The 17,968-nt window shown below is 47.0% G+C and overlaps 1 protein-coding gene across 4 annotated transcripts in view; it reads right to left on the bottom strand.

The window, feature by feature from the left end:
- Nucleotides 1-13,273, bottom strand: part of HERC3 (HECT and RLD domain containing E3 ubiquitin protein ligase 3) — a 120,120-nt gene extending 106,847 nt beyond the window's left edge. For 3 of the 4 annotated variants that reach the window (XM_074950575.1, XM_074950578.1, XM_074950579.1), the window contains exon 1: nucleotides 13,046-13,273. The gene's annotated coding sequence lies outside the window, so the exon portion shown is untranslated. The remainder of the gene's footprint in view (nucleotides 1-13,045) is intronic. The other variant, XM_074950576.1, reaches the window with a different exon arrangement.
- Nucleotides 13,274-17,968: the final 4,695 nt, after the last annotated feature.

Below are 17,968 nucleotides of genomic sequence, written 5' to 3'. Positions count from 1 at the left end.
ATGAAATAACCAAACAATCATTCATTTTCTGATACAGCTGGAAAATTAATCTGAAAAGTTTTCAAAATAAATCACTTTAAAAATGTGTAGTGTGTACCTTCTAAAAATAAAACCTACATTTATCTCTGAGTTGTGAAGAATATGTATGAAGGTTATAACAATCCACAAGAATGCACTTTTACGTAGAAATCCATGATTAAATCGAGTCTTCCTGACTAGTGATTTAAATCATGATTTAAATCAATTGGATTTAAATCAAATCCACCCTGATGGGCAGTGGGTGAACCTGCCACTTGGGGAGGCTAGCTCCCCAGCCGACCTCTTCTGCCTGTGGCCCCACCCATGCTCCACCCCTGCTCTGTCCCAGACCCCACCCTCACTCCGCACCAGCCTCTCCCCACTGTCTCCCTCCTCTCTTCCCTCCCCCACTCTTCTCACCCCTTTCCAGCCAAATCCCTGAACCCAACTGAAGCAAATGACATTTGAAAAAAAAAAAAACCACTCTTCTGCCATTTCTTTCTAAAGAAAATGGAGCATGTTTTCCACTGCATGCCAGACGGTGAAGACCGGACATGCAGAAGGTACCTAATTAAAAGCACTAAACTAGGGAATAAAAACTTTCAGTCACAGGTTTTTTGATATGCCCTGAAGTTTGTCAGAGATTTATTTGCAAAAACTTTGTAGTAAAGGCGAGTCAGCTGTCTTGCTGAATACAGCATTACATATTACGGAATACATGATGCAGCTCTTCTCTGTTTTACATTTTCTTAATCAGTATTTCTAAGCTGATTTTATATTTTAAATGTACTCTTAAACCTTCATAATCATTCCCAATTACTACATATTTAACTCACTGAAACAAAGACATTATTTTAAATTAATCAGTCATAGAGGTTTAGTGTGTTTAGAACAATGTTCATTGCTTTTAGAAAAAGGGAACACTAATTTACTTTGTGTGATCTCCACAACAATAGACATGTTCATGAAATTTCACCAACTTTAAAAAATATGTTTCCAAAGATTTTAGGCATAACAAAGGATTTTATATCTTACTAGGTACTGATTTTGCTGGAGGGTTCTCTTAAAACTAGTTCATCAGATAGTCAGAAGTAAAGAAAGGGAAACTTTTTGTCCAACTATCTGGAAGGAAAGGGCTGTTGTCCCTTTAAGGACTCTCTTCAAGGAGGGAGGGAGTGTGAAGGGAGAAAGGGATGAACAGAAAGGACAGGAACACTTCAGAAGTTTTTTTTACTGTAGTAATTAAAATTAAAATAGATAAGGGTGGCCTTTTGTAGGATTTATTTTAAAAAAAACCATATCTCTGAAGATCCAAGCATTTCAGACTAAAGATGACTGTGGATCTAAAAATCTATGCAAGGATTTTTTAGAGATGTGATTTTATAATCTTCACCAACTCACTAATGAAATATTTTTAAAGCAAATTTTAAACTAAGGTCATGTAGACTAGCATGTTCTGAGTAAATATTACAGTAATACACTACTGTTTTTGTCAGTAAATTCAGAAACTGACAGTATATACCTGGGGGTTGGCAAATGCCTGTTAAATGGCTTCATTACCCCTCAAATGGCTCTTTAACAGTTTCAATGTTGTGCTAATAGGGCTGGCAGGCAGGCAGGCTTTTTCACTTTTAAGTTACTAGACCCTTCTGGAGTAAGAGTCACCAGGCTGCAGCAGCCAGCTGTGGGAACTTGCAGGAAGGGTCAGAACAGGGATAGGAAGATTCGGCTGGGTGAACACTAAGACCCAGTGGTGTCCCAAATTTTCAGGTGCCCTAGGCAACCCTGTATTCTGCGTATGCCTAAGGACGGCCCTGTGTCCCACAATGCCCATCCTGACTGCTCTGGTCAGCAGTTTGAACTCCACTGCCCTGAAGGTACATTGGTATGTGCCCCTCCCCCCCTTTTGAAGACCTGGCAACTTTTGAAATTCCTCTTCCTGTTTGCTTTGCATGGACGGTTCACACAGCACCTTCCCAGCAGACCATGCTGGCTTTCCACAACAGATGCACTCCCGCGTGGAGAACATGGGAGCTGCTGGATCTGCTGGGTGTATGGGGTTGTAGCTTCGCTCCAGCTGTAGGAACTTTGAAACCTACAGGCTGATTGCTAGTGGCATGAAGAAGAAGGGGCATGAAAGGGACATGCAACAGAGCCTGTGCATCCATGCAGTAGGGGCCAGGTGGAAAAGTTTGTTAACATACACCGAGATGTCCCAGGAATCCTCCATGGAGATGTCTAGGAAACTTTCCTGTAGGTATTCTGCAATCCTCTGCAAAAAGATCCCTGGCAGAGCTGCCTTGTTTCTTCCCCCTGCTGTAGGAAACTTTGTCGCACCACCTGACAATTATTTCTGCAGGGACCAGAGTGGCACATAGGCGAGCAGCATACAGAGTCAGTCTGAAGTCACACGCAAGCAGGAGATGTACCCTTGCATCCTAGGTTACCCTTAGGAGTGAGATATCGGGTTCTATTACCCTAGCCTGTGGAAAAGTGTACCAATATTCAGAAACGTCTCCCTTGGGGTTTCTAGTAACCCCCTTCAGAAACCACCCAGACCCTTCATCCATTCTTCCCAATTCTCCCCCGCGCCCCCTGCCAAACACACCACATTTGGGACTTGCGCTGACCTGTGTGTTACCCAAGGAATAGTGAGAAAGAGGTGTGTGTACATTTTATGATTCACAGCTGTGAACGCATTCACAATACTGTAGCTGTTCATTATTTCTTTGGCTCCTGCAGATGTGCCCTTGAGGACCCATTCCTCCACACCGGTGAAGCGCCACCATCAGATAAGGCAGTGAACTAAAAGGAGTAAGGAAGATATGTTTCGTGAAGTGCTGCAATCAACAGATACAACACATAACGAAACAAGAGTGTGGAAGGAGACAATTAATGAAAAATGGATACCCAGGATGGATACCCTGGAAAGGAGAGATGGGCAGGGGCAGATGATGAAACTATTGGAGGACCAGACAGAGATGCTCAAGTCCCTCATCATGCTGCAGTCAGAGCACATCCACCTGCAGCTAATACAGAACTCCATTCTATGCCCTCCCCAAACTCCCCACCACATTCTACGCATGTTCCCAGTCCCTCGCAGTACGCATTGCACTCCACCTCTAGGGACTTGTTTCACAGTGAAAGCTGGAGAGCCGAGACCGTTCTTCATTTCCATGTCCCTAGTTTGACCAAAAAATTGTGTTTTGACCTGTTATTAAACTTTCTTCTTTGATACAAATTGACTTTTTATTTGTGTCATACACAAGTTAGTTGGTGCTAACATTTAAACACAGTGGCTATAGGCAGGAACATTTGCTCAATACAATTAAAGCTCAGGAAGCAAGCACTACAGGGGCCATTCAAGGCAGCAAGTAAACAGTGCCTGGCCAAATGCTTAGACACATTACTGGGAATCATGGTCAAAATGCTCTTTCAAGGCCTCCCTGATTCGAATAGCCACACACTGTGCCCCTCTAATTGCCCTGGTATCTGGCTGCTCAAAATCAGCAGCCAGCCGATCAACTTCAGTGCTCCACTCCTGGGGAAACTTTTCCCCCTTCACTTCGCAAATATTATGCAGAATACAGCAGGCCGCAATGACCAGGGGAATATTTTCCTCATCAAGATCTAACCGGCCAAAAAGGCAGCGCCAACGACCTTTTAATCGGCCAAAGGCACGTTCAACCGTCATTCGGCACCTGCTGAGCCTGTTGTTGAAGCGCTCCTTGCTGCTGTCTAGTTTCCCAGTGTAAGGCTTCATGAGCCATGGCAGCAAGGGATAGGCGGGGTCTCCCAGGATCACTATGGGCATTTCAACATCCCCCATTGGGATCTTCTGGTCTGGAAAGAACGTCCCAGAATGTAGCTTTCTATACAGTCCAGTGTTCTGAAAAATGTGTGCATCATGCACCTTCCCTGACCGCCCTGCGTTGATGTCAGTAAAACGGCCCCGGTGATCCACCAGCGCCTGCAAGACCATAGAAAAGTAGCCCTTTCGGTTGATATACTCCCTCGCAAGATGGTCTGGGGCCAAAATTGGGATATGAGTTCCATCTATTGCCCCTCCACAGTTAGGAAATCCCATTGCCTCAAAGCCATCAATTATTTCCTGCACATTACCGAGAGTCACAGTCCTTCGTAGCAGGAGGCGATTAATGGCCCTGCACACTTGCATTACCACAGCCCCCACAGTGGACTTTCCAACTCCAAACTGATTTGCGACTGACCGGTAGCAGTCTGGAGTTGCCAGCTTCCACACAGCAATCGCCACTCGCTTTTCAACAGTGAGGGCAGCTCTCATTCTGGTATCCTTGCGCCGCAGGGCTGGGGCGAGCTCCGCACACAGTTCCAGGAAGGTGGATTTGCGCATCCGAAAGTTCTGTAGCCACTGCTCATCATCCCAGACGTGCATCACGATGCGATCCCACCACTCAGTGCTTGTTTCCCGGGCCCAGTACCGACGGTCCACCGCGTGCAGCTGTTCCGTGAATGCCAGCAGCAATCTTGAATTATTTGTTTCCATGGCAGCCAGCAGGGCAGGCACCACCGAGTCATTCTCTGTTTCGCAGCTCATGAAATAATGCAGGACCAGCCGTGTTGTGTTCATAACGTTCATCACCACAATGGTCAGCAACTCAGGATCCATGCTGTTAGACAGAGATGGCGGGTGCACAGTTTACAAGGGCTGTTGAAAAACGGCACGAAACAAATTTGGAAGCCCATGGAATGATGGGATGGAAATAACTGCATCATGGGATGGCAAGCACGCTCCCCCCCCCCCATGATGCATCTCAATCCATTCCCAGAGCTCCCAAAGGCAGAGGGTTACAGAGGGTGGCGAGTTGTACAGTGGGATAGCTACCCATGGTGCAACGCTCTCTCTGTCGATGCAAGAGCAACGACTGTGGACGCGCTTCGCCGATACAAGGAGCGTTGTGTGGACATGCACAACCGATGTATTTAAAACGGCTTATGGTCGTCGACATAACTTAAGTCGACTTAATTCTGTAGTGTAGACAAGCCTTTATCCTGACGGCCACCATGTGGAAATCTTCCAGGACAGGCAGCAGGTAAAGGGAAAATATATATATATGTAAGTTTTCAAAAGTGACTAGTCATTATGGGTGCACAACTTGCGACACCCCTGGGAAATGGAATCTGATTTTTCCAGAGGTGCCATCCTGTGAAAGTGAAAGCCCCCAAAATTGTCTAAGGTGGCAGAGGCAGCATGTGGGGGGGGCATGTGGGTTCAAGTCGTCCCGTCCCCCCCCACACACACACAGATTGGCCTGGTGGGGAGGGAGAGGTGCTCTGTCCTTCTCTCCCTGCGCCTCCCCCGTGGCACGTTCAGCCGCTCTCCCTGGCAGCCAGGTGGGGAGTGGGACAGAGCTGCTTCTGCCTGAGAGAGCTTGTCTGGGAGGCAGCGGTGGCTCACTCCAGGCCCGGGCTCGGCTGCCGGGGAGAGGGGCTGAGCACGTTAAGGGAGGAGGGACCTGCACAATACTCCAACTGAGGCCTCACCAGTGCCGAGTAGAGCTGAACAACCGCCACCCCGTCTTACATACAACACGCCTGTTAATAAGCCTCTGACTGCCAGATGCTGGGATGGACGATAGGGAAATTATCGAGTGATCCATCCCCTGTTCTGTTCATTCCCTCTGAAGCACCTGGCATTGGCCACTGTAGGAAGACAGGATACTGGGCTAGATGGACCATTGGTCTGATCCAGTGTGGCCACTTTATGCCATACACCCCAGAATGACATTTGCTATTTCCACAACAGCACCCCATTGGCGACTCCATTAATTAATAAAGTCACTAGTCCCTTTTGTAAATTAGGCCCAAATCTGCAAGATCAAAGATCTTTGGCAAGTCCAACCACAGCACACGCCCACTGTGTTCCTCACTGATTTTCAATAGAACCTGACATGTAAATCTGAACACAACCACCTCCATGTGGGATTTGTATTAACATCTACAGAATGGTTGTATTGCAGCACATCAGTTTGTTTGCAGAGACTCTCCAATGCTAAACAAGGAAGAGACATCTGCAAATCCCAACCTTCCAAAGAGCTCTCTAGCTAGCAAAATAAAACCACCCCCAATGAGGGGTGGTAGCGTGTCTCCCACTGGTGCTTTTTGGGGGTAAAACTTTTGTCGGTCAGCGTTTTTTTCACACCCCTGACAGACAAAAAAGTTTTACTGACCAAAGTGCAGTGTAGATATAACTTAATTAAATAGAGAGACAAGGTGGGTGACGTAATATCTTTTAATTGGACCAACTTCTGTTGGTGAGAGAGACAAGCTTTTGCGTCACACAGAGCTCTTCTTCAGGTCTGGAAAAGGTACTCAGGGTGTCTACCTAAATACAAGGTTGAACAGTTTAGCACAGGGGTGGGCAAACTACAGCCCGGGGGCCACATTTGGCCCTTCAGACATTTTAATCTGACTCTTGAGCTCCTGCCGGGGAGCACGGCCTCCACATGTGCCGTGGCTCCATGCAGCTCCCAGAAGCAGCAGCATGTCCCCCTCTGGCTCCTACACATAGGGGCAGCCAGATGGCTCCGCATGCAACCCCTGCTCCAAGCACCGCCCCCGCAGCTCCCATTGGCCAGCAACTGCAGCCAACGGGAGCTGCAGGGGCAGCACCTGCAGAAGGGGTAGCCAGAGGGGGGACATGCGGCTCCTTCCGAGAGCTGCTTGAGGTAAGCTCAGCCTGGAGCCTGCACCCCTGATCCGCTCCAGCATCCCAAGCCCCTGCCCAAGCCCTGATTCCCCTCCCGCCCTCTGAACCCCTTGTACCCACCCTCCTGCACCCCCGAACCTGCACCCCCAAGGCCGGAGCCCTCACACCCGCACCCTGAACTCTTAATTTCTGGCCCCACCCCAGAGCCCGCACCCCCAGCCGGAGCCCTCACCCCCTCCTGCACACCAACCCCCAATTCTGTGAGCATTCATGGTCCACCATACAATTTCCATACCCAGATGTGGCCCTCGGGCCAAAAAGTTTGCCGGCCCCTGGTTTAGCACAAGTAGTTAACACGTAATCTAAGGAACCACTTAAGATGAAGTGGCCCATTAACACCCCTGTAGTCATAGGACACTAACACCTTTTTGTCCTACACAACACTGCATCATACTAAACAAACATAGGTAGCTCTTTTTCCAACATGGCGTCTAATAATCTCCTCATGTGATTATAGGAACTTACTGTTCTAAACACACCACCTCTGGGACAGTGAGTTAAAGTAAACACGGTACTGTACTCACAACAAACAACGCTCAATGCTGAGCGCTCCCAAAACAGCGATGTCTGCCAATTGGCGGAGCATGAACAAATAAACTTTTCCTTCACTGTTGTGCACTGGACTTCAGTGGTAACTAATGTGCTTCTTCTACTGACACTGCCCCAATAATTACAGAATTTACTGCACGGTCCCTTCGCTAAGCCCCTAGTCCAGTGGTTCCCAAACTTGTTCCTGCCGGGCCGGGCCGGTTTGTTTATCTGCTGCGTCCGCAGGTTCGGCCGATCGCGGCTCCCAGCGGCCGCAGTTCGCTGCTCCAGGCCAATGGGGGCTGCTGGAAGCGGCGGCCAGTACGTCCCACTGGGAGCCGTGATCGGCCGAACCTGCGGACGCAGCAGGTAAATAAACTGGCCCGGCCCGACAGGGGCTTTCCCTGCACAACCGGCGGAACAAGTTTGGGAACCACTACCCTAGTCCAATGTTTTTTCTCCTAACGGAAGGAATTCTTGTCCTAGCCACCCTCATTTTGCTACAACTCGACATTTGAGCTAAAACAGGACATGCAGCAAAAAAGAGCAAGGCTTACAAGAACAGTTCCCCGTGTGACAGAATACACGGCACCTTCACTTCTGTTGTATAAGCAAAGTATCCTCAACACATGGGACATTTCAAACAAAAATCTTCCTAATCCCTATTTTATAGGCCAGGTGAGGCCAGTGTCCCTTTTAACATCTAGTATATAAAGGGGGAAAAAAAGTCAGAGAGTGTGACTGTACCCCAGAAGCATGGTGCCACTGCGCGGACACCTATTTATGGGGCTAACAGGGCTGAAAGAGGAATCTGGTACCGAAAATACAGTTGAAATCACTGGACTACGGAAATAAAAATCCAGCCAACTCCTTAAAATTCTGGGGCGTGAGTCTTTGGCAATGTGAAGAAGTGGTGGGTGAGTGAATGGGTCAGATGATCACCTGGGGGCCACCTTTGCTCTGGCCTGCAGGAGATCCAGGTACAACACCTCATTCCTCCTTCTCCCCCCACCCATCCTCCAGAGACTGAGAATCCTCCTGGTGTGGAGGGCTAAAGAAATCGGAAGGGCTTCACATTTTTCTCCATTGACAATCCTGCCAGCTGATCAGGTAGGAGCACTGACAGACTTTTAGGTGGAGTCTCCTTGAATCCTCAGACAGCTTCTGACAGCTACATAATCACAAGCCTCAGCATCAACAGAATAGCTAAGGGGGCTCCCCGAGGCGTCCGCCTGGGAGGCCGACCTAGGGATGGACAGCTCATTTACTTTTTGCTCTTGGCCTAAGACCTGCAGTAATGTGCCGGTGGAGTTCTCTCTGAGGGTATGTCTACACTACGAAATTAGGTCGAATTTATAGAAGTCGGTTTTTTAGAAATCGGTTTTATATATTCGAGTGCGTGTGTCCCCACAGAAAATGCTCTAAGTGCATTAAGTGCATTAACTCGGCGGAGCGCTTCCACAGTACTGAGGTTAGAGTCGACTTCCGGAGCATTGCACTGTGGGTAGCTAACCCACAGTTCCCGCAGTCTCCGCTGCCCATTGGAATTCTGGGTTGAGAATTCCAATGCCTGATGGGGCTAAAACATTGTCGCGGGTGGTTCTGGGTACATATCGTCAGGCCCCCGTTCCCTCCCTCCCTCCGTGAAAGCAAGGGCAGACAATCGTTTCGCACTTTTTTTCCTGAGTTACCTGTGCAGACGCCATGGAGCCCGCTCAGGTAACCGTCACCGTATGTCTCCTGGGTGCTGGCAGACACGGTACTGCATTGCTACACAGTAGCAGCAACCCATTGCCTTGTGGCAGCAGACGGTGCAATAGGACTGATAGCCGTCATCGTCATGTCCGAGGTGCTCCTGGTCGCCTGTGTGAGGTCGATCAGGAGCGCCTGGGCAGACATGGGCACAGGGACTAAATTTGGAGTGACTTGATCAAGTCATTCTCTTTAGTTCTGCAGTCAGTCCTATTGAACCATCTTATGGTGAGCAGGCAGGAGATACGGATTGCTAGCAGTCCTATTGTACCATCTTCTGCCGAGCGGCCATGAGATGTGGATGGCATGCAGCACCGTCTGCTGCCAGCCAAAGATGTAAAAGATAGATGGAGTGTATCAAAATAAGAAATAGACCAGATTTGTTTTGTACTCATTTGCAAACCCCCCCTCCCCCGCCCCCCCGTCTAGGGGACTCATTCCTCTAGGTCACACTGCAGTCACTCACAGGGAAGGCGCAGCGAGGTAAATCAATCAGAGGCCAGACTAACCTCCTTGTTCCAATAAGAACAATAACTTAGGTGCACCATTTCTTACTGGAACCCTCCGTGAAGTCCTGCCTGAAATACTCCTTGATGTAAAGCCACCCCCTTGGTTGATTTTAGCTCCCTGTAAGCCAACCCTGTAAGCCGTGTCGTCAGTCGCCCCTCCCAGCGTCAGAGCAAAGGCAAACAATCGTGCATCTGAGTTGAGAGTGCTGTCCAGAGCAGTCACAATGGAGCACTCTGGGATAGCTCCCGGAGGCCAATACCATCAAATTGTGTCCACAGTACCCCAAATTCGACCCGGCAAGGCCGATTTAAGCGCTAATCCACTTGTCAGGGGTGGAGTAAGGAAATCGATTTTAAGAGCCCTTTAAGTCGAAATAAAGGGCTTCATCGTGTGGACTGATGCAGGTTTACATCGATTTAACGCTGCTAAATTCGACCTAAAGTCCTAGTGTAGACCAGGGCTGAGTTAGCGCTGTCATTTTCAAAGGCAGACACATGCCCTTGGCCCCAAGGAGCACACAATCTAAATTCAACACAACAAGTGAGGATCATAAGCGGACACCAGGGGCACAAGGGGAGGGACAAGATGACAACAGCATCATGTCAGTTACATGGGCACATCTTGAAAGTATTGTCATCATCGATTTCCGTCTCATTTCTTGGAGACGGCATTCAGCACACGATGCCTGGACAAGATCCTGCAATGTACCAAATGCTTCTTAAAGGCCACCAAGCACCCTCAATTCCTGCTCTTCAATGAAAGCAGAGGATGCTCAGAACTCCTCCCCAGCACTTAGCACCCTCCAGGATGATGCCCTTATCTACTAGTCTGAGACCATGTCTCCACTAGCGAGCCTACAGAGGCACAGCTGACCCGATGCAGCTGTGCGGCTGTAAGATCGCTCGTGTAGCTGCTCTATGCCAGCGGGAGAGAGCTCTCCCATCGATATAATAAAACCACCTCTACAAGTGGTGGTAGCTACGTCAGCGGGAGAAGCTCATGTGTTTTTTTTCACACCCATGAGTGACATAAGTGGTAGCATAGACACGGCCTGAGTGCAACAAATTGGGATCCCCAAAATTAAAAGACAGTGACACACACCATTTGAAATTTCACACGCACGGATGCTCAAGAGTCTACAGGAGGCAGAGTGCTCCCCCCACTCAGCCCCCACTCTTATACCACATAAAGGGCTGGATTATTGCGGGGGAATCAACATACAACAACACAAGGCATTCTGGCCACAGCACTCATTCCTACTAGTGTGAGATTGCCAAAGGGAATCTGTTTCCCTGGAAGTGTTTTACTGCCTACTCATACTCTGACACCCAGTATTCAAGATTTAGGCCTGGTCTACACTACAGTTTTAGGCTGACATAAGGCAGCTTATGTCGATCTAACTCTGTAAGTGTCTACACTACAATGGTGCTCCAGCCAACGTAAGTCGCCCACTACATCAATTTAATAACTCCACCTCTACGAGAGGTGTAGTGCTTAGGTCGATGTAGTTAGGGCAGAGGTGGGCAAACTACGGCCCATGGGCCACATGATCACTAGGACGGGGAAAATGCTTTTGAGAGCAAAATGCTAATTCAGCTGATTATTTTAGTCATTAAGAACCCCAGAGAGAATTCACTAGCTATATGCTTTAGACTTTTAGAGGGTGCTTCTTTGTTTGGGGGACACAGCCACAAATAAATTGCCTACAATGCATTTAAAAGACTCTGAGAATCTATTTTTCTGGGACATCTGCCATGCCTTATGTGGACAGAAGCCAACTTTTGTTCTTAAAAATAAATCATATGCAAATGGACACCGAATTAGGACCCAATCTTGCCAAACACATAACATTACTCAAGAGAGTAGTCCCATTGAAGTGAGTGGTACTACTCACATGACTAAAGTTATACATGCGTGAAAACGGCTTGCAGGATCCTTGCCTGTGCAATTTTCTAGAGTATCTTTAACGGTACAATACAGGCTAGACCGTTAAACTGCTAATAGTGATTTAAGATTTTCTAGATGAATGAATTTTTCATATATTACAATTTCATCTCTTAGCATATATGCAGACACATGCCACTAAGGTGCGCAGAAGTACAGTGTACTCCTTTGTAGAGCTACACCCCATAACATCCGTTTATAGTTCCCAAGACTTTTGCAACCGCATATAAAAACCCTCTTATTAAAGCCACTTCTCTATCAACATACAGGTGGGCTAGTGTATTAACTTTACTATACTATAATTCCTATACGATACCCAAATATATAAGTCACCACCAAGACCCACTCACTGTTAGCATAAGCCAGTTTATCTTTGACCTCATTGTCCTCAGAGCCCGGGGGAGTTTGTAGATGATCCTTGCACACGCATGCACACACTCACACAAAGGTATATAAGCTGCATGATCTGACTGGAACACGTGGTCTGCTTTTCAAAGATGCTGCCGCTGAGCTCCTGAGGCGGAGAGTCGGGGGTTGCGCAGCATTTCTGAAAATATCAGGCCAAAATGAAACTAAGAATTGGTCTCTGCCCCCTACAGAGGGCCAGACAGGGAGAGAATAAGATGCTGAAATGGGTAAAAGGATAAAGACTTAACTGCAGAACTAAGCAACATCCCTCTAAATACATTCCTGGAGGTATCAGGCACAAGGTAAATAAATAAGATCTGCCCTAAATAAAATCCAGGGCACATCATTTGGATCTTGACAAATTCTGCAGCAAAGCAGCTGCCTCACTAATAAAAACGGTCAATCTTTCTTATCAACTGTGTTGTGTGTATCAGCTGAGTTGTGAGAGAAACCACAATTCCAGGAAAGCCATGAAAACCCCACACCACCCAGACAAGTCTTTTAAATGCACACTCCCTATCTCCCCGGAAAAGCCTGGATGCTAATGCTGCTAACCCTGGTAGGCTGCAGAGAAGCGACGGAGCAGCTTGCAAGAAGCCGCCTACCCTGGATTACATGCAGTATGATCTTTGCTTGCTCTCCTCGCTCGGCAGCTGAGTACCTAGCTCGCAAATCCCTGTTATCTCGCTAAAAAATGAGCGGGTAATTTAGTCCCTTGCACAGCCCAGCCTCTACTGAACTGTGTGAGGATTTGTCTATTTTTCCTGGCCCTTTTCGCCTTATGCACAGAAACGTGAAAGGAGGAGGGGGAAAGTCAGGCAGACCTGCTTGTACCTCGGGCTAATAAACGCCAGCAATGATCTCCCTCCCAGCAGCCCCATCCACTGTCGACACAGGCAATCCCTGGGGAGGAGAGCTAGCTTGGGGGAAAAGGCTTCACGGGGCTGACTTGGTTACAGCTTCACAACCCTGCCCACCCCCTCGGAAAGCTGAGCGCGGCGGCTCTGCCTCCTCCCACCCCCCGCAGCCCATGGCAAAAATGCCTGCCGGGGGGATCTGAAATCGGCAGCAAGCTGGGGTCACAGCCATGGAGGGCTGCCCGGCCGCAGCGTGAGCGAGCCAGCCAGCGCTACTCACTTCCAGCGGCGGCGGCAGCTGCTCCCCGCGTTCCTTCCAGCGGCGGCGGCAGCTGCTCCCCGCGTTCCTTCCAGCGGCGGCGGCACCTCTGGCTCGGGCCGCGGCTGAACCCTGCGGGTCACTCGCGAGCACAATAATAAGGAAGTTTTCCCCTAGCCCGAGCAAGGAAGCAGCCCGGCCGACATCGGTGACTGACGCGGCGAGGCGTCCAATGCGGGCCCCATAAACTCTCCTGGCTGCACCAATCGCCATGTCCTAGAAGGGATCAGGGAGGGTGGGGCTAAGGCCTGGGTTGGTCGGAGAGGGAGGAGGACGGGGCTGCGCAGCGATTTGTTCAGCCTGGCAGAAGTGGAGTGTCCAAGGAGCACGTAGTTACTTCACTCGCATTGGCTGCGGGACGAGGCTGGGGCGGCTGCTCCACATGCAAGTGGGAAGGAGCTACATAGAAAACGGTCTGAACTCGAGCATCTCCTCCTGGGCTTTTAAATGGGTGAAATCAAAGGAAGGCAGTGCTAGGAGGACAGCCAGCATTATGGTTTCAAAATGAGAGTGTTTGGGGTTCACTCAGGAGACCGAGAGAGAGAGAGACTACATATATAGAGCTGATGTCGCAGGGATAAAGTGAGAAATCATGTGATAAATATTATATCTTTCCCATTAACTATGTGAAAAGACTAAGGTGACAAAGTCAAGCACTCTACGGTTAGGAAAGGCCAGCATTACGGTTGCCTGTACAACCTAAATTCACCCTCCTTCTGCACATGCCTCGTGATACCATCAGTAATTAAACGATCATGCACGACGCAGGGTAGGTGTGTTGGGCCCAGGATATTAGACAGGGTGAGGTAATTTCTTTTATTGGACCAACTACTGTCCAGCGACAAATTTTTGAGCCACCCAGAGCTGTTCTTGGTCCAATAAAAGATACTACCTCACCCGGCTTATCTCTCTATGATCATGTACTGTTTCTTTCCACAGGACCCCTGCCTCATACAGAGGACAGGAATGGTGCTCACTGAACGAGCCCCTGTTCAAGAGAGACGTCTGGGTAACTACATGTATATCCGATAAAAAACGAGTTCGCTGAATTAGGATGCCCCACAGCACCAGTCAGTTTGGTATTTTTGCAAAGGCTCATGTGTAAGGATCACATGGGGTGAATCAGACTTGGGAGCCTCGTTATTTGCATAATAATCACAAAAGGTTGCTTGTTTTAACCAGAGGTTTCACATGATTTCATACAGCTTAGCGAACATGGGGACTGTCCACCCCCGTGCGCAAGTGCTGAGGATATGGCGCAGGCAGGCAGTGCCTTGCACAACACACTACATACAGCTTTTAATTTCTTGAAAGTAAAATTTCTGATGGTGACAGGCAGGTTTTCATGAGCTCTTGAAGGAGGCGTTTTACAAATGCACTGGGGAAGATCTCTGTCTCTAAATGTACCTGCTGCTGCCAGGGCAAAATTGTCCTGGCGTGCACCCCGAAAGAAACCGGAGGGACAAGAAATCTCCAGCTGTTTCATCTCAAAGAGTTTACTTCAGATTGCCCCCTGGATAGAAGGGGAGTGAGTGAGGGTGAAGAGGCCACCCAAACCATGGCATTTCCTTGAAGCAGCAATAATTCTGGCATGGAGCTCTGCTGCTTACATCTCCTCTGCTGAGAAAGGAATGAAAGACAGTGACTCCATCCCTCCCTCCCCCATAAACCTGGCAGAACCCCATGGAACTCAGGTGGTGGGATTTTGTGCAGGATCTCAAGAAGGGGGATGATACAATAGAATTGGAAAAGGTTCAGAAAAGGGCAACAAAAATTATTAGGGGTATGGAACGGCTGGGACTTTTCAGCTTGGAAAAGAGATGACTGAGGGGGGATATGATAGAGGTCTATAAAAGCATGACTGGTGTGGAGAAAGTAAATAAGGAAGTGTTATTTATTGACTCCTCATAACACAAGAAGTAGGGGTCACCAGATGAAATTAATAGGCAGCAGGTTTAAAACAAATAAAAGGAAGTATTTTTTCACCCAACGCACAGTCAACCTGTGGAACTCCTTGCCAGATAATTTTGTGAAAGCCAAGACTATAACAGTGTTCAAAAAGAACTAGATAAAGTCCTGGAGGATAGGTCCATCAATGGCTATTAGCCAGGATGGGCAGGGATGGTGTCCCTAGCCTCTGTTTGCCAGGAGCTGGGAATGGGTGGCAGGGGATGGATCACTTGATGATTACCTGTTCTGTTCATTCCCTCTGGGGCACCTGGCATTGGCCACTGTCAGAAGACAGGATACTGGGCTAGATGGACCTTTGGTCTGACCCACCGTGGCCGTTCTTATGCTCTAAGCAGCACTCCCTCCCTGTCTTTTGTGCCCTCTAGGGATATCTGCTCATGTAAGGTCCTCCCAGTCCACAGAAGTGAAGGAGACTATGGAAGACATAGGATGGGGGTCTCCAAAATCATCAGTGCAGGCCTACTTCTGCTCCCATTGTAATCAGTAGTAAAACTCCCATTGACTTCAAAACTGAGTATGTTTGAAAAATGTCACCCTGTTAGCAATCACACCCAATCCTGCATACAGCTCATGTTTAACTTTAAGCACATCCGTAATTGTATTTAAAGCACTGAGATTACTGAGATGTGCAAAGTTAAGCATGTGCATACATTTTTGCAGAATTGGGGCCTTTATCTGTAAAGATATTTTATTCAAGTGAGGTTCACCTTTTCTCTGTTTCTGTCAAAATATTATTTGTAGTTGTATGAGCATGAAAGATCCCTTCTTTTATAACAACATCAAGTCAAAGTGATTATTCCCCTTTTTTATCTTTTAATTTTTGGAGTCTTTGGAGACATTTGGTAAAAAAAATATTTGCCCTGAGGCTCAGATTTTTTTTTTACCGAGTTTCAGCCAAATTATAAATTTGGGGAGGGGGGTTTCAAGTGAGAACACAGCTATAACTACTGATGACTCATTTTCTGATTTTAAATTGTTGTGCAATATTGCTTTGGGCTGTCTAAAAGCTTCTGCGTTCCTCCCAAAGGCTACCTGCATTTCAGTGGTAGGTGAAGGGGTCTATACTTCATAGGCCAGGTTCCATAGTCTTTTTTCAAGTCAGGCTCTCAGTATTAAAATCACCCCTGTGCAGAGGACCAACACTGCTTCAGTGCCACTTAAGGTATCCTATGTTAGTGTTTGAACAGTGACACACACTTTTGCATGGGCACAAAAGGAGGCTCCTTTTGGAAATGAGGCCCAATATCTACAGTCTTTCTTTCCCTTGCAGTTTCCAGGGTTCTACACTGATGGAGTTCAATCCACCCTTATATGTTGCATTTAGCACACTTATTTTGCTTAAAAGACCATCCACTTAAAAATTACACTTCTGACTGAAAATGTTTCGTGTACTGTTTTTACAAGTTTCCTCTAGATTACTATAAATAAGGGATTAGAGGAAAAATATATTTCTCTTTTTATTTTATTTATTTATTGCTTTGTTTACTTTGTGATTTGGAAGCACTTTGTGTTTAGTCACTTTCCATGTTTTCTCCCATATACTGTTAATTTCCTCTGTTGTTCGCATGGGTCGTTGACGGAGCTATAAGAGGAGAAGGAAACCATGAGAAGTATAGGGAAATGTGATTATAAAACCACAACATTTGTGAGAGGAACGCAAGGCAAATGTGACACCTGAAACTATTTTTAAAGTATGTTTTTAATTGGCTAGGTGTCAAGTTGATGGAGATCCTTCAAAGCTACTGCAGTACCAATAACTAAAATAATAAATAAAATAATCTCTCTTCCCCCTGCTATTCTTTTTACTGTTATGTTCATACATTTCTTGCATCCTGAGCTCAGGTTCTCATGTGCTGCAGACTTTCTTCCTCTGGTTTTTCAGTCTGCATATGACAGGCTGGTGAGTTTTGACACCCACTCACCTTCTCTTTGGCATTCCTATGCAATTACTCGACAATGAGATATCCTGGCATGTGTATACATTTTCTACAACACAAAATCCAGGCCTGGTCTACACTCATTTTGTAGTGCTTTCGTTATTTTTAAAGGTATTTAGGCACCTAAAGGTGCAAAAATCAATAGGCATTAGGCACCTAGGCATTTTTAAAATCCCACTAGGCACCTATCTGTATATTAGGTGTCTAAATACCATTAACAATATGGTCCTTAATAGTTTATTATAGCCTCATTTGCGTGAAGAGCAGTACATGCTGTGAAATGTTTGACTCTTTTTTATAGTTCCACATCTAATTCTGAAAAATCAATCTACATATATTGGATTCCAGCAATGGTGGTCATTACAGAGGAACCAGACCTTGACTCAGAGATTATTGTCTTCAACAAGATGTGCGTTTCCCTACCTATGAAATATAATTGGCAGAGCTCTCTGACTATCTCACTTCTGAAGAGATCATGCAGCTATTAAGAACACGGTTGATAAAACATTACAGTGATGCTTTTCAATGTAAGTGTGCAATGCTTTTTAGACAGCTTGGTTTTCATACAAGCTGAGGGGAGGGATACTTGACCCAGCCATCAGCTTAAGACAGTTGTCATAAACATACAGCTAAGGCTAGCCTAGAATTCCTCCTTACCTGTAAGGGATTAAGAAGCTCAAATAACCTGGTTGGTACCTGACGAAAAGGACCAATGGGGAAAGAAGATCCTTTCAAATCTGGGTGTGGGAAGGCTTTGTGCTCTTTGTTGTGTGTTCTCTGAGGAAGCAGAGAAGCATCAGGTCAGAAAACTCCTTCTCCTAAAATCTTCCTAAAATGAGTCTCAGTATTGCAAAAAGAGTAAGTAAATAAGGCAAAGCGCATTAGATTATCGTTTGTTTTTACCTTGTGAATTTTCCCTATGCTTAGAGTTTTCCCTATGTCTCTGTTTTTTGTAACTTTAAAGTTTTGTCTAGAG

The sequence above is a fragment of the Natator depressus genome, chromosome 4 (genome assembly GCF_965152275.1).
Source record: "Natator depressus isolate rNatDep1 chromosome 4, rNatDep2.hap1, whole genome shotgun sequence".
NCBI lineage: Eukaryota > Metazoa > Chordata > Testudines > Cheloniidae > Natator > Natator depressus.
The sequence above is the reverse complement of the archived record's forward strand: the minus strand, read 5'-3'. Positions and strand labels throughout refer to the sequence as shown.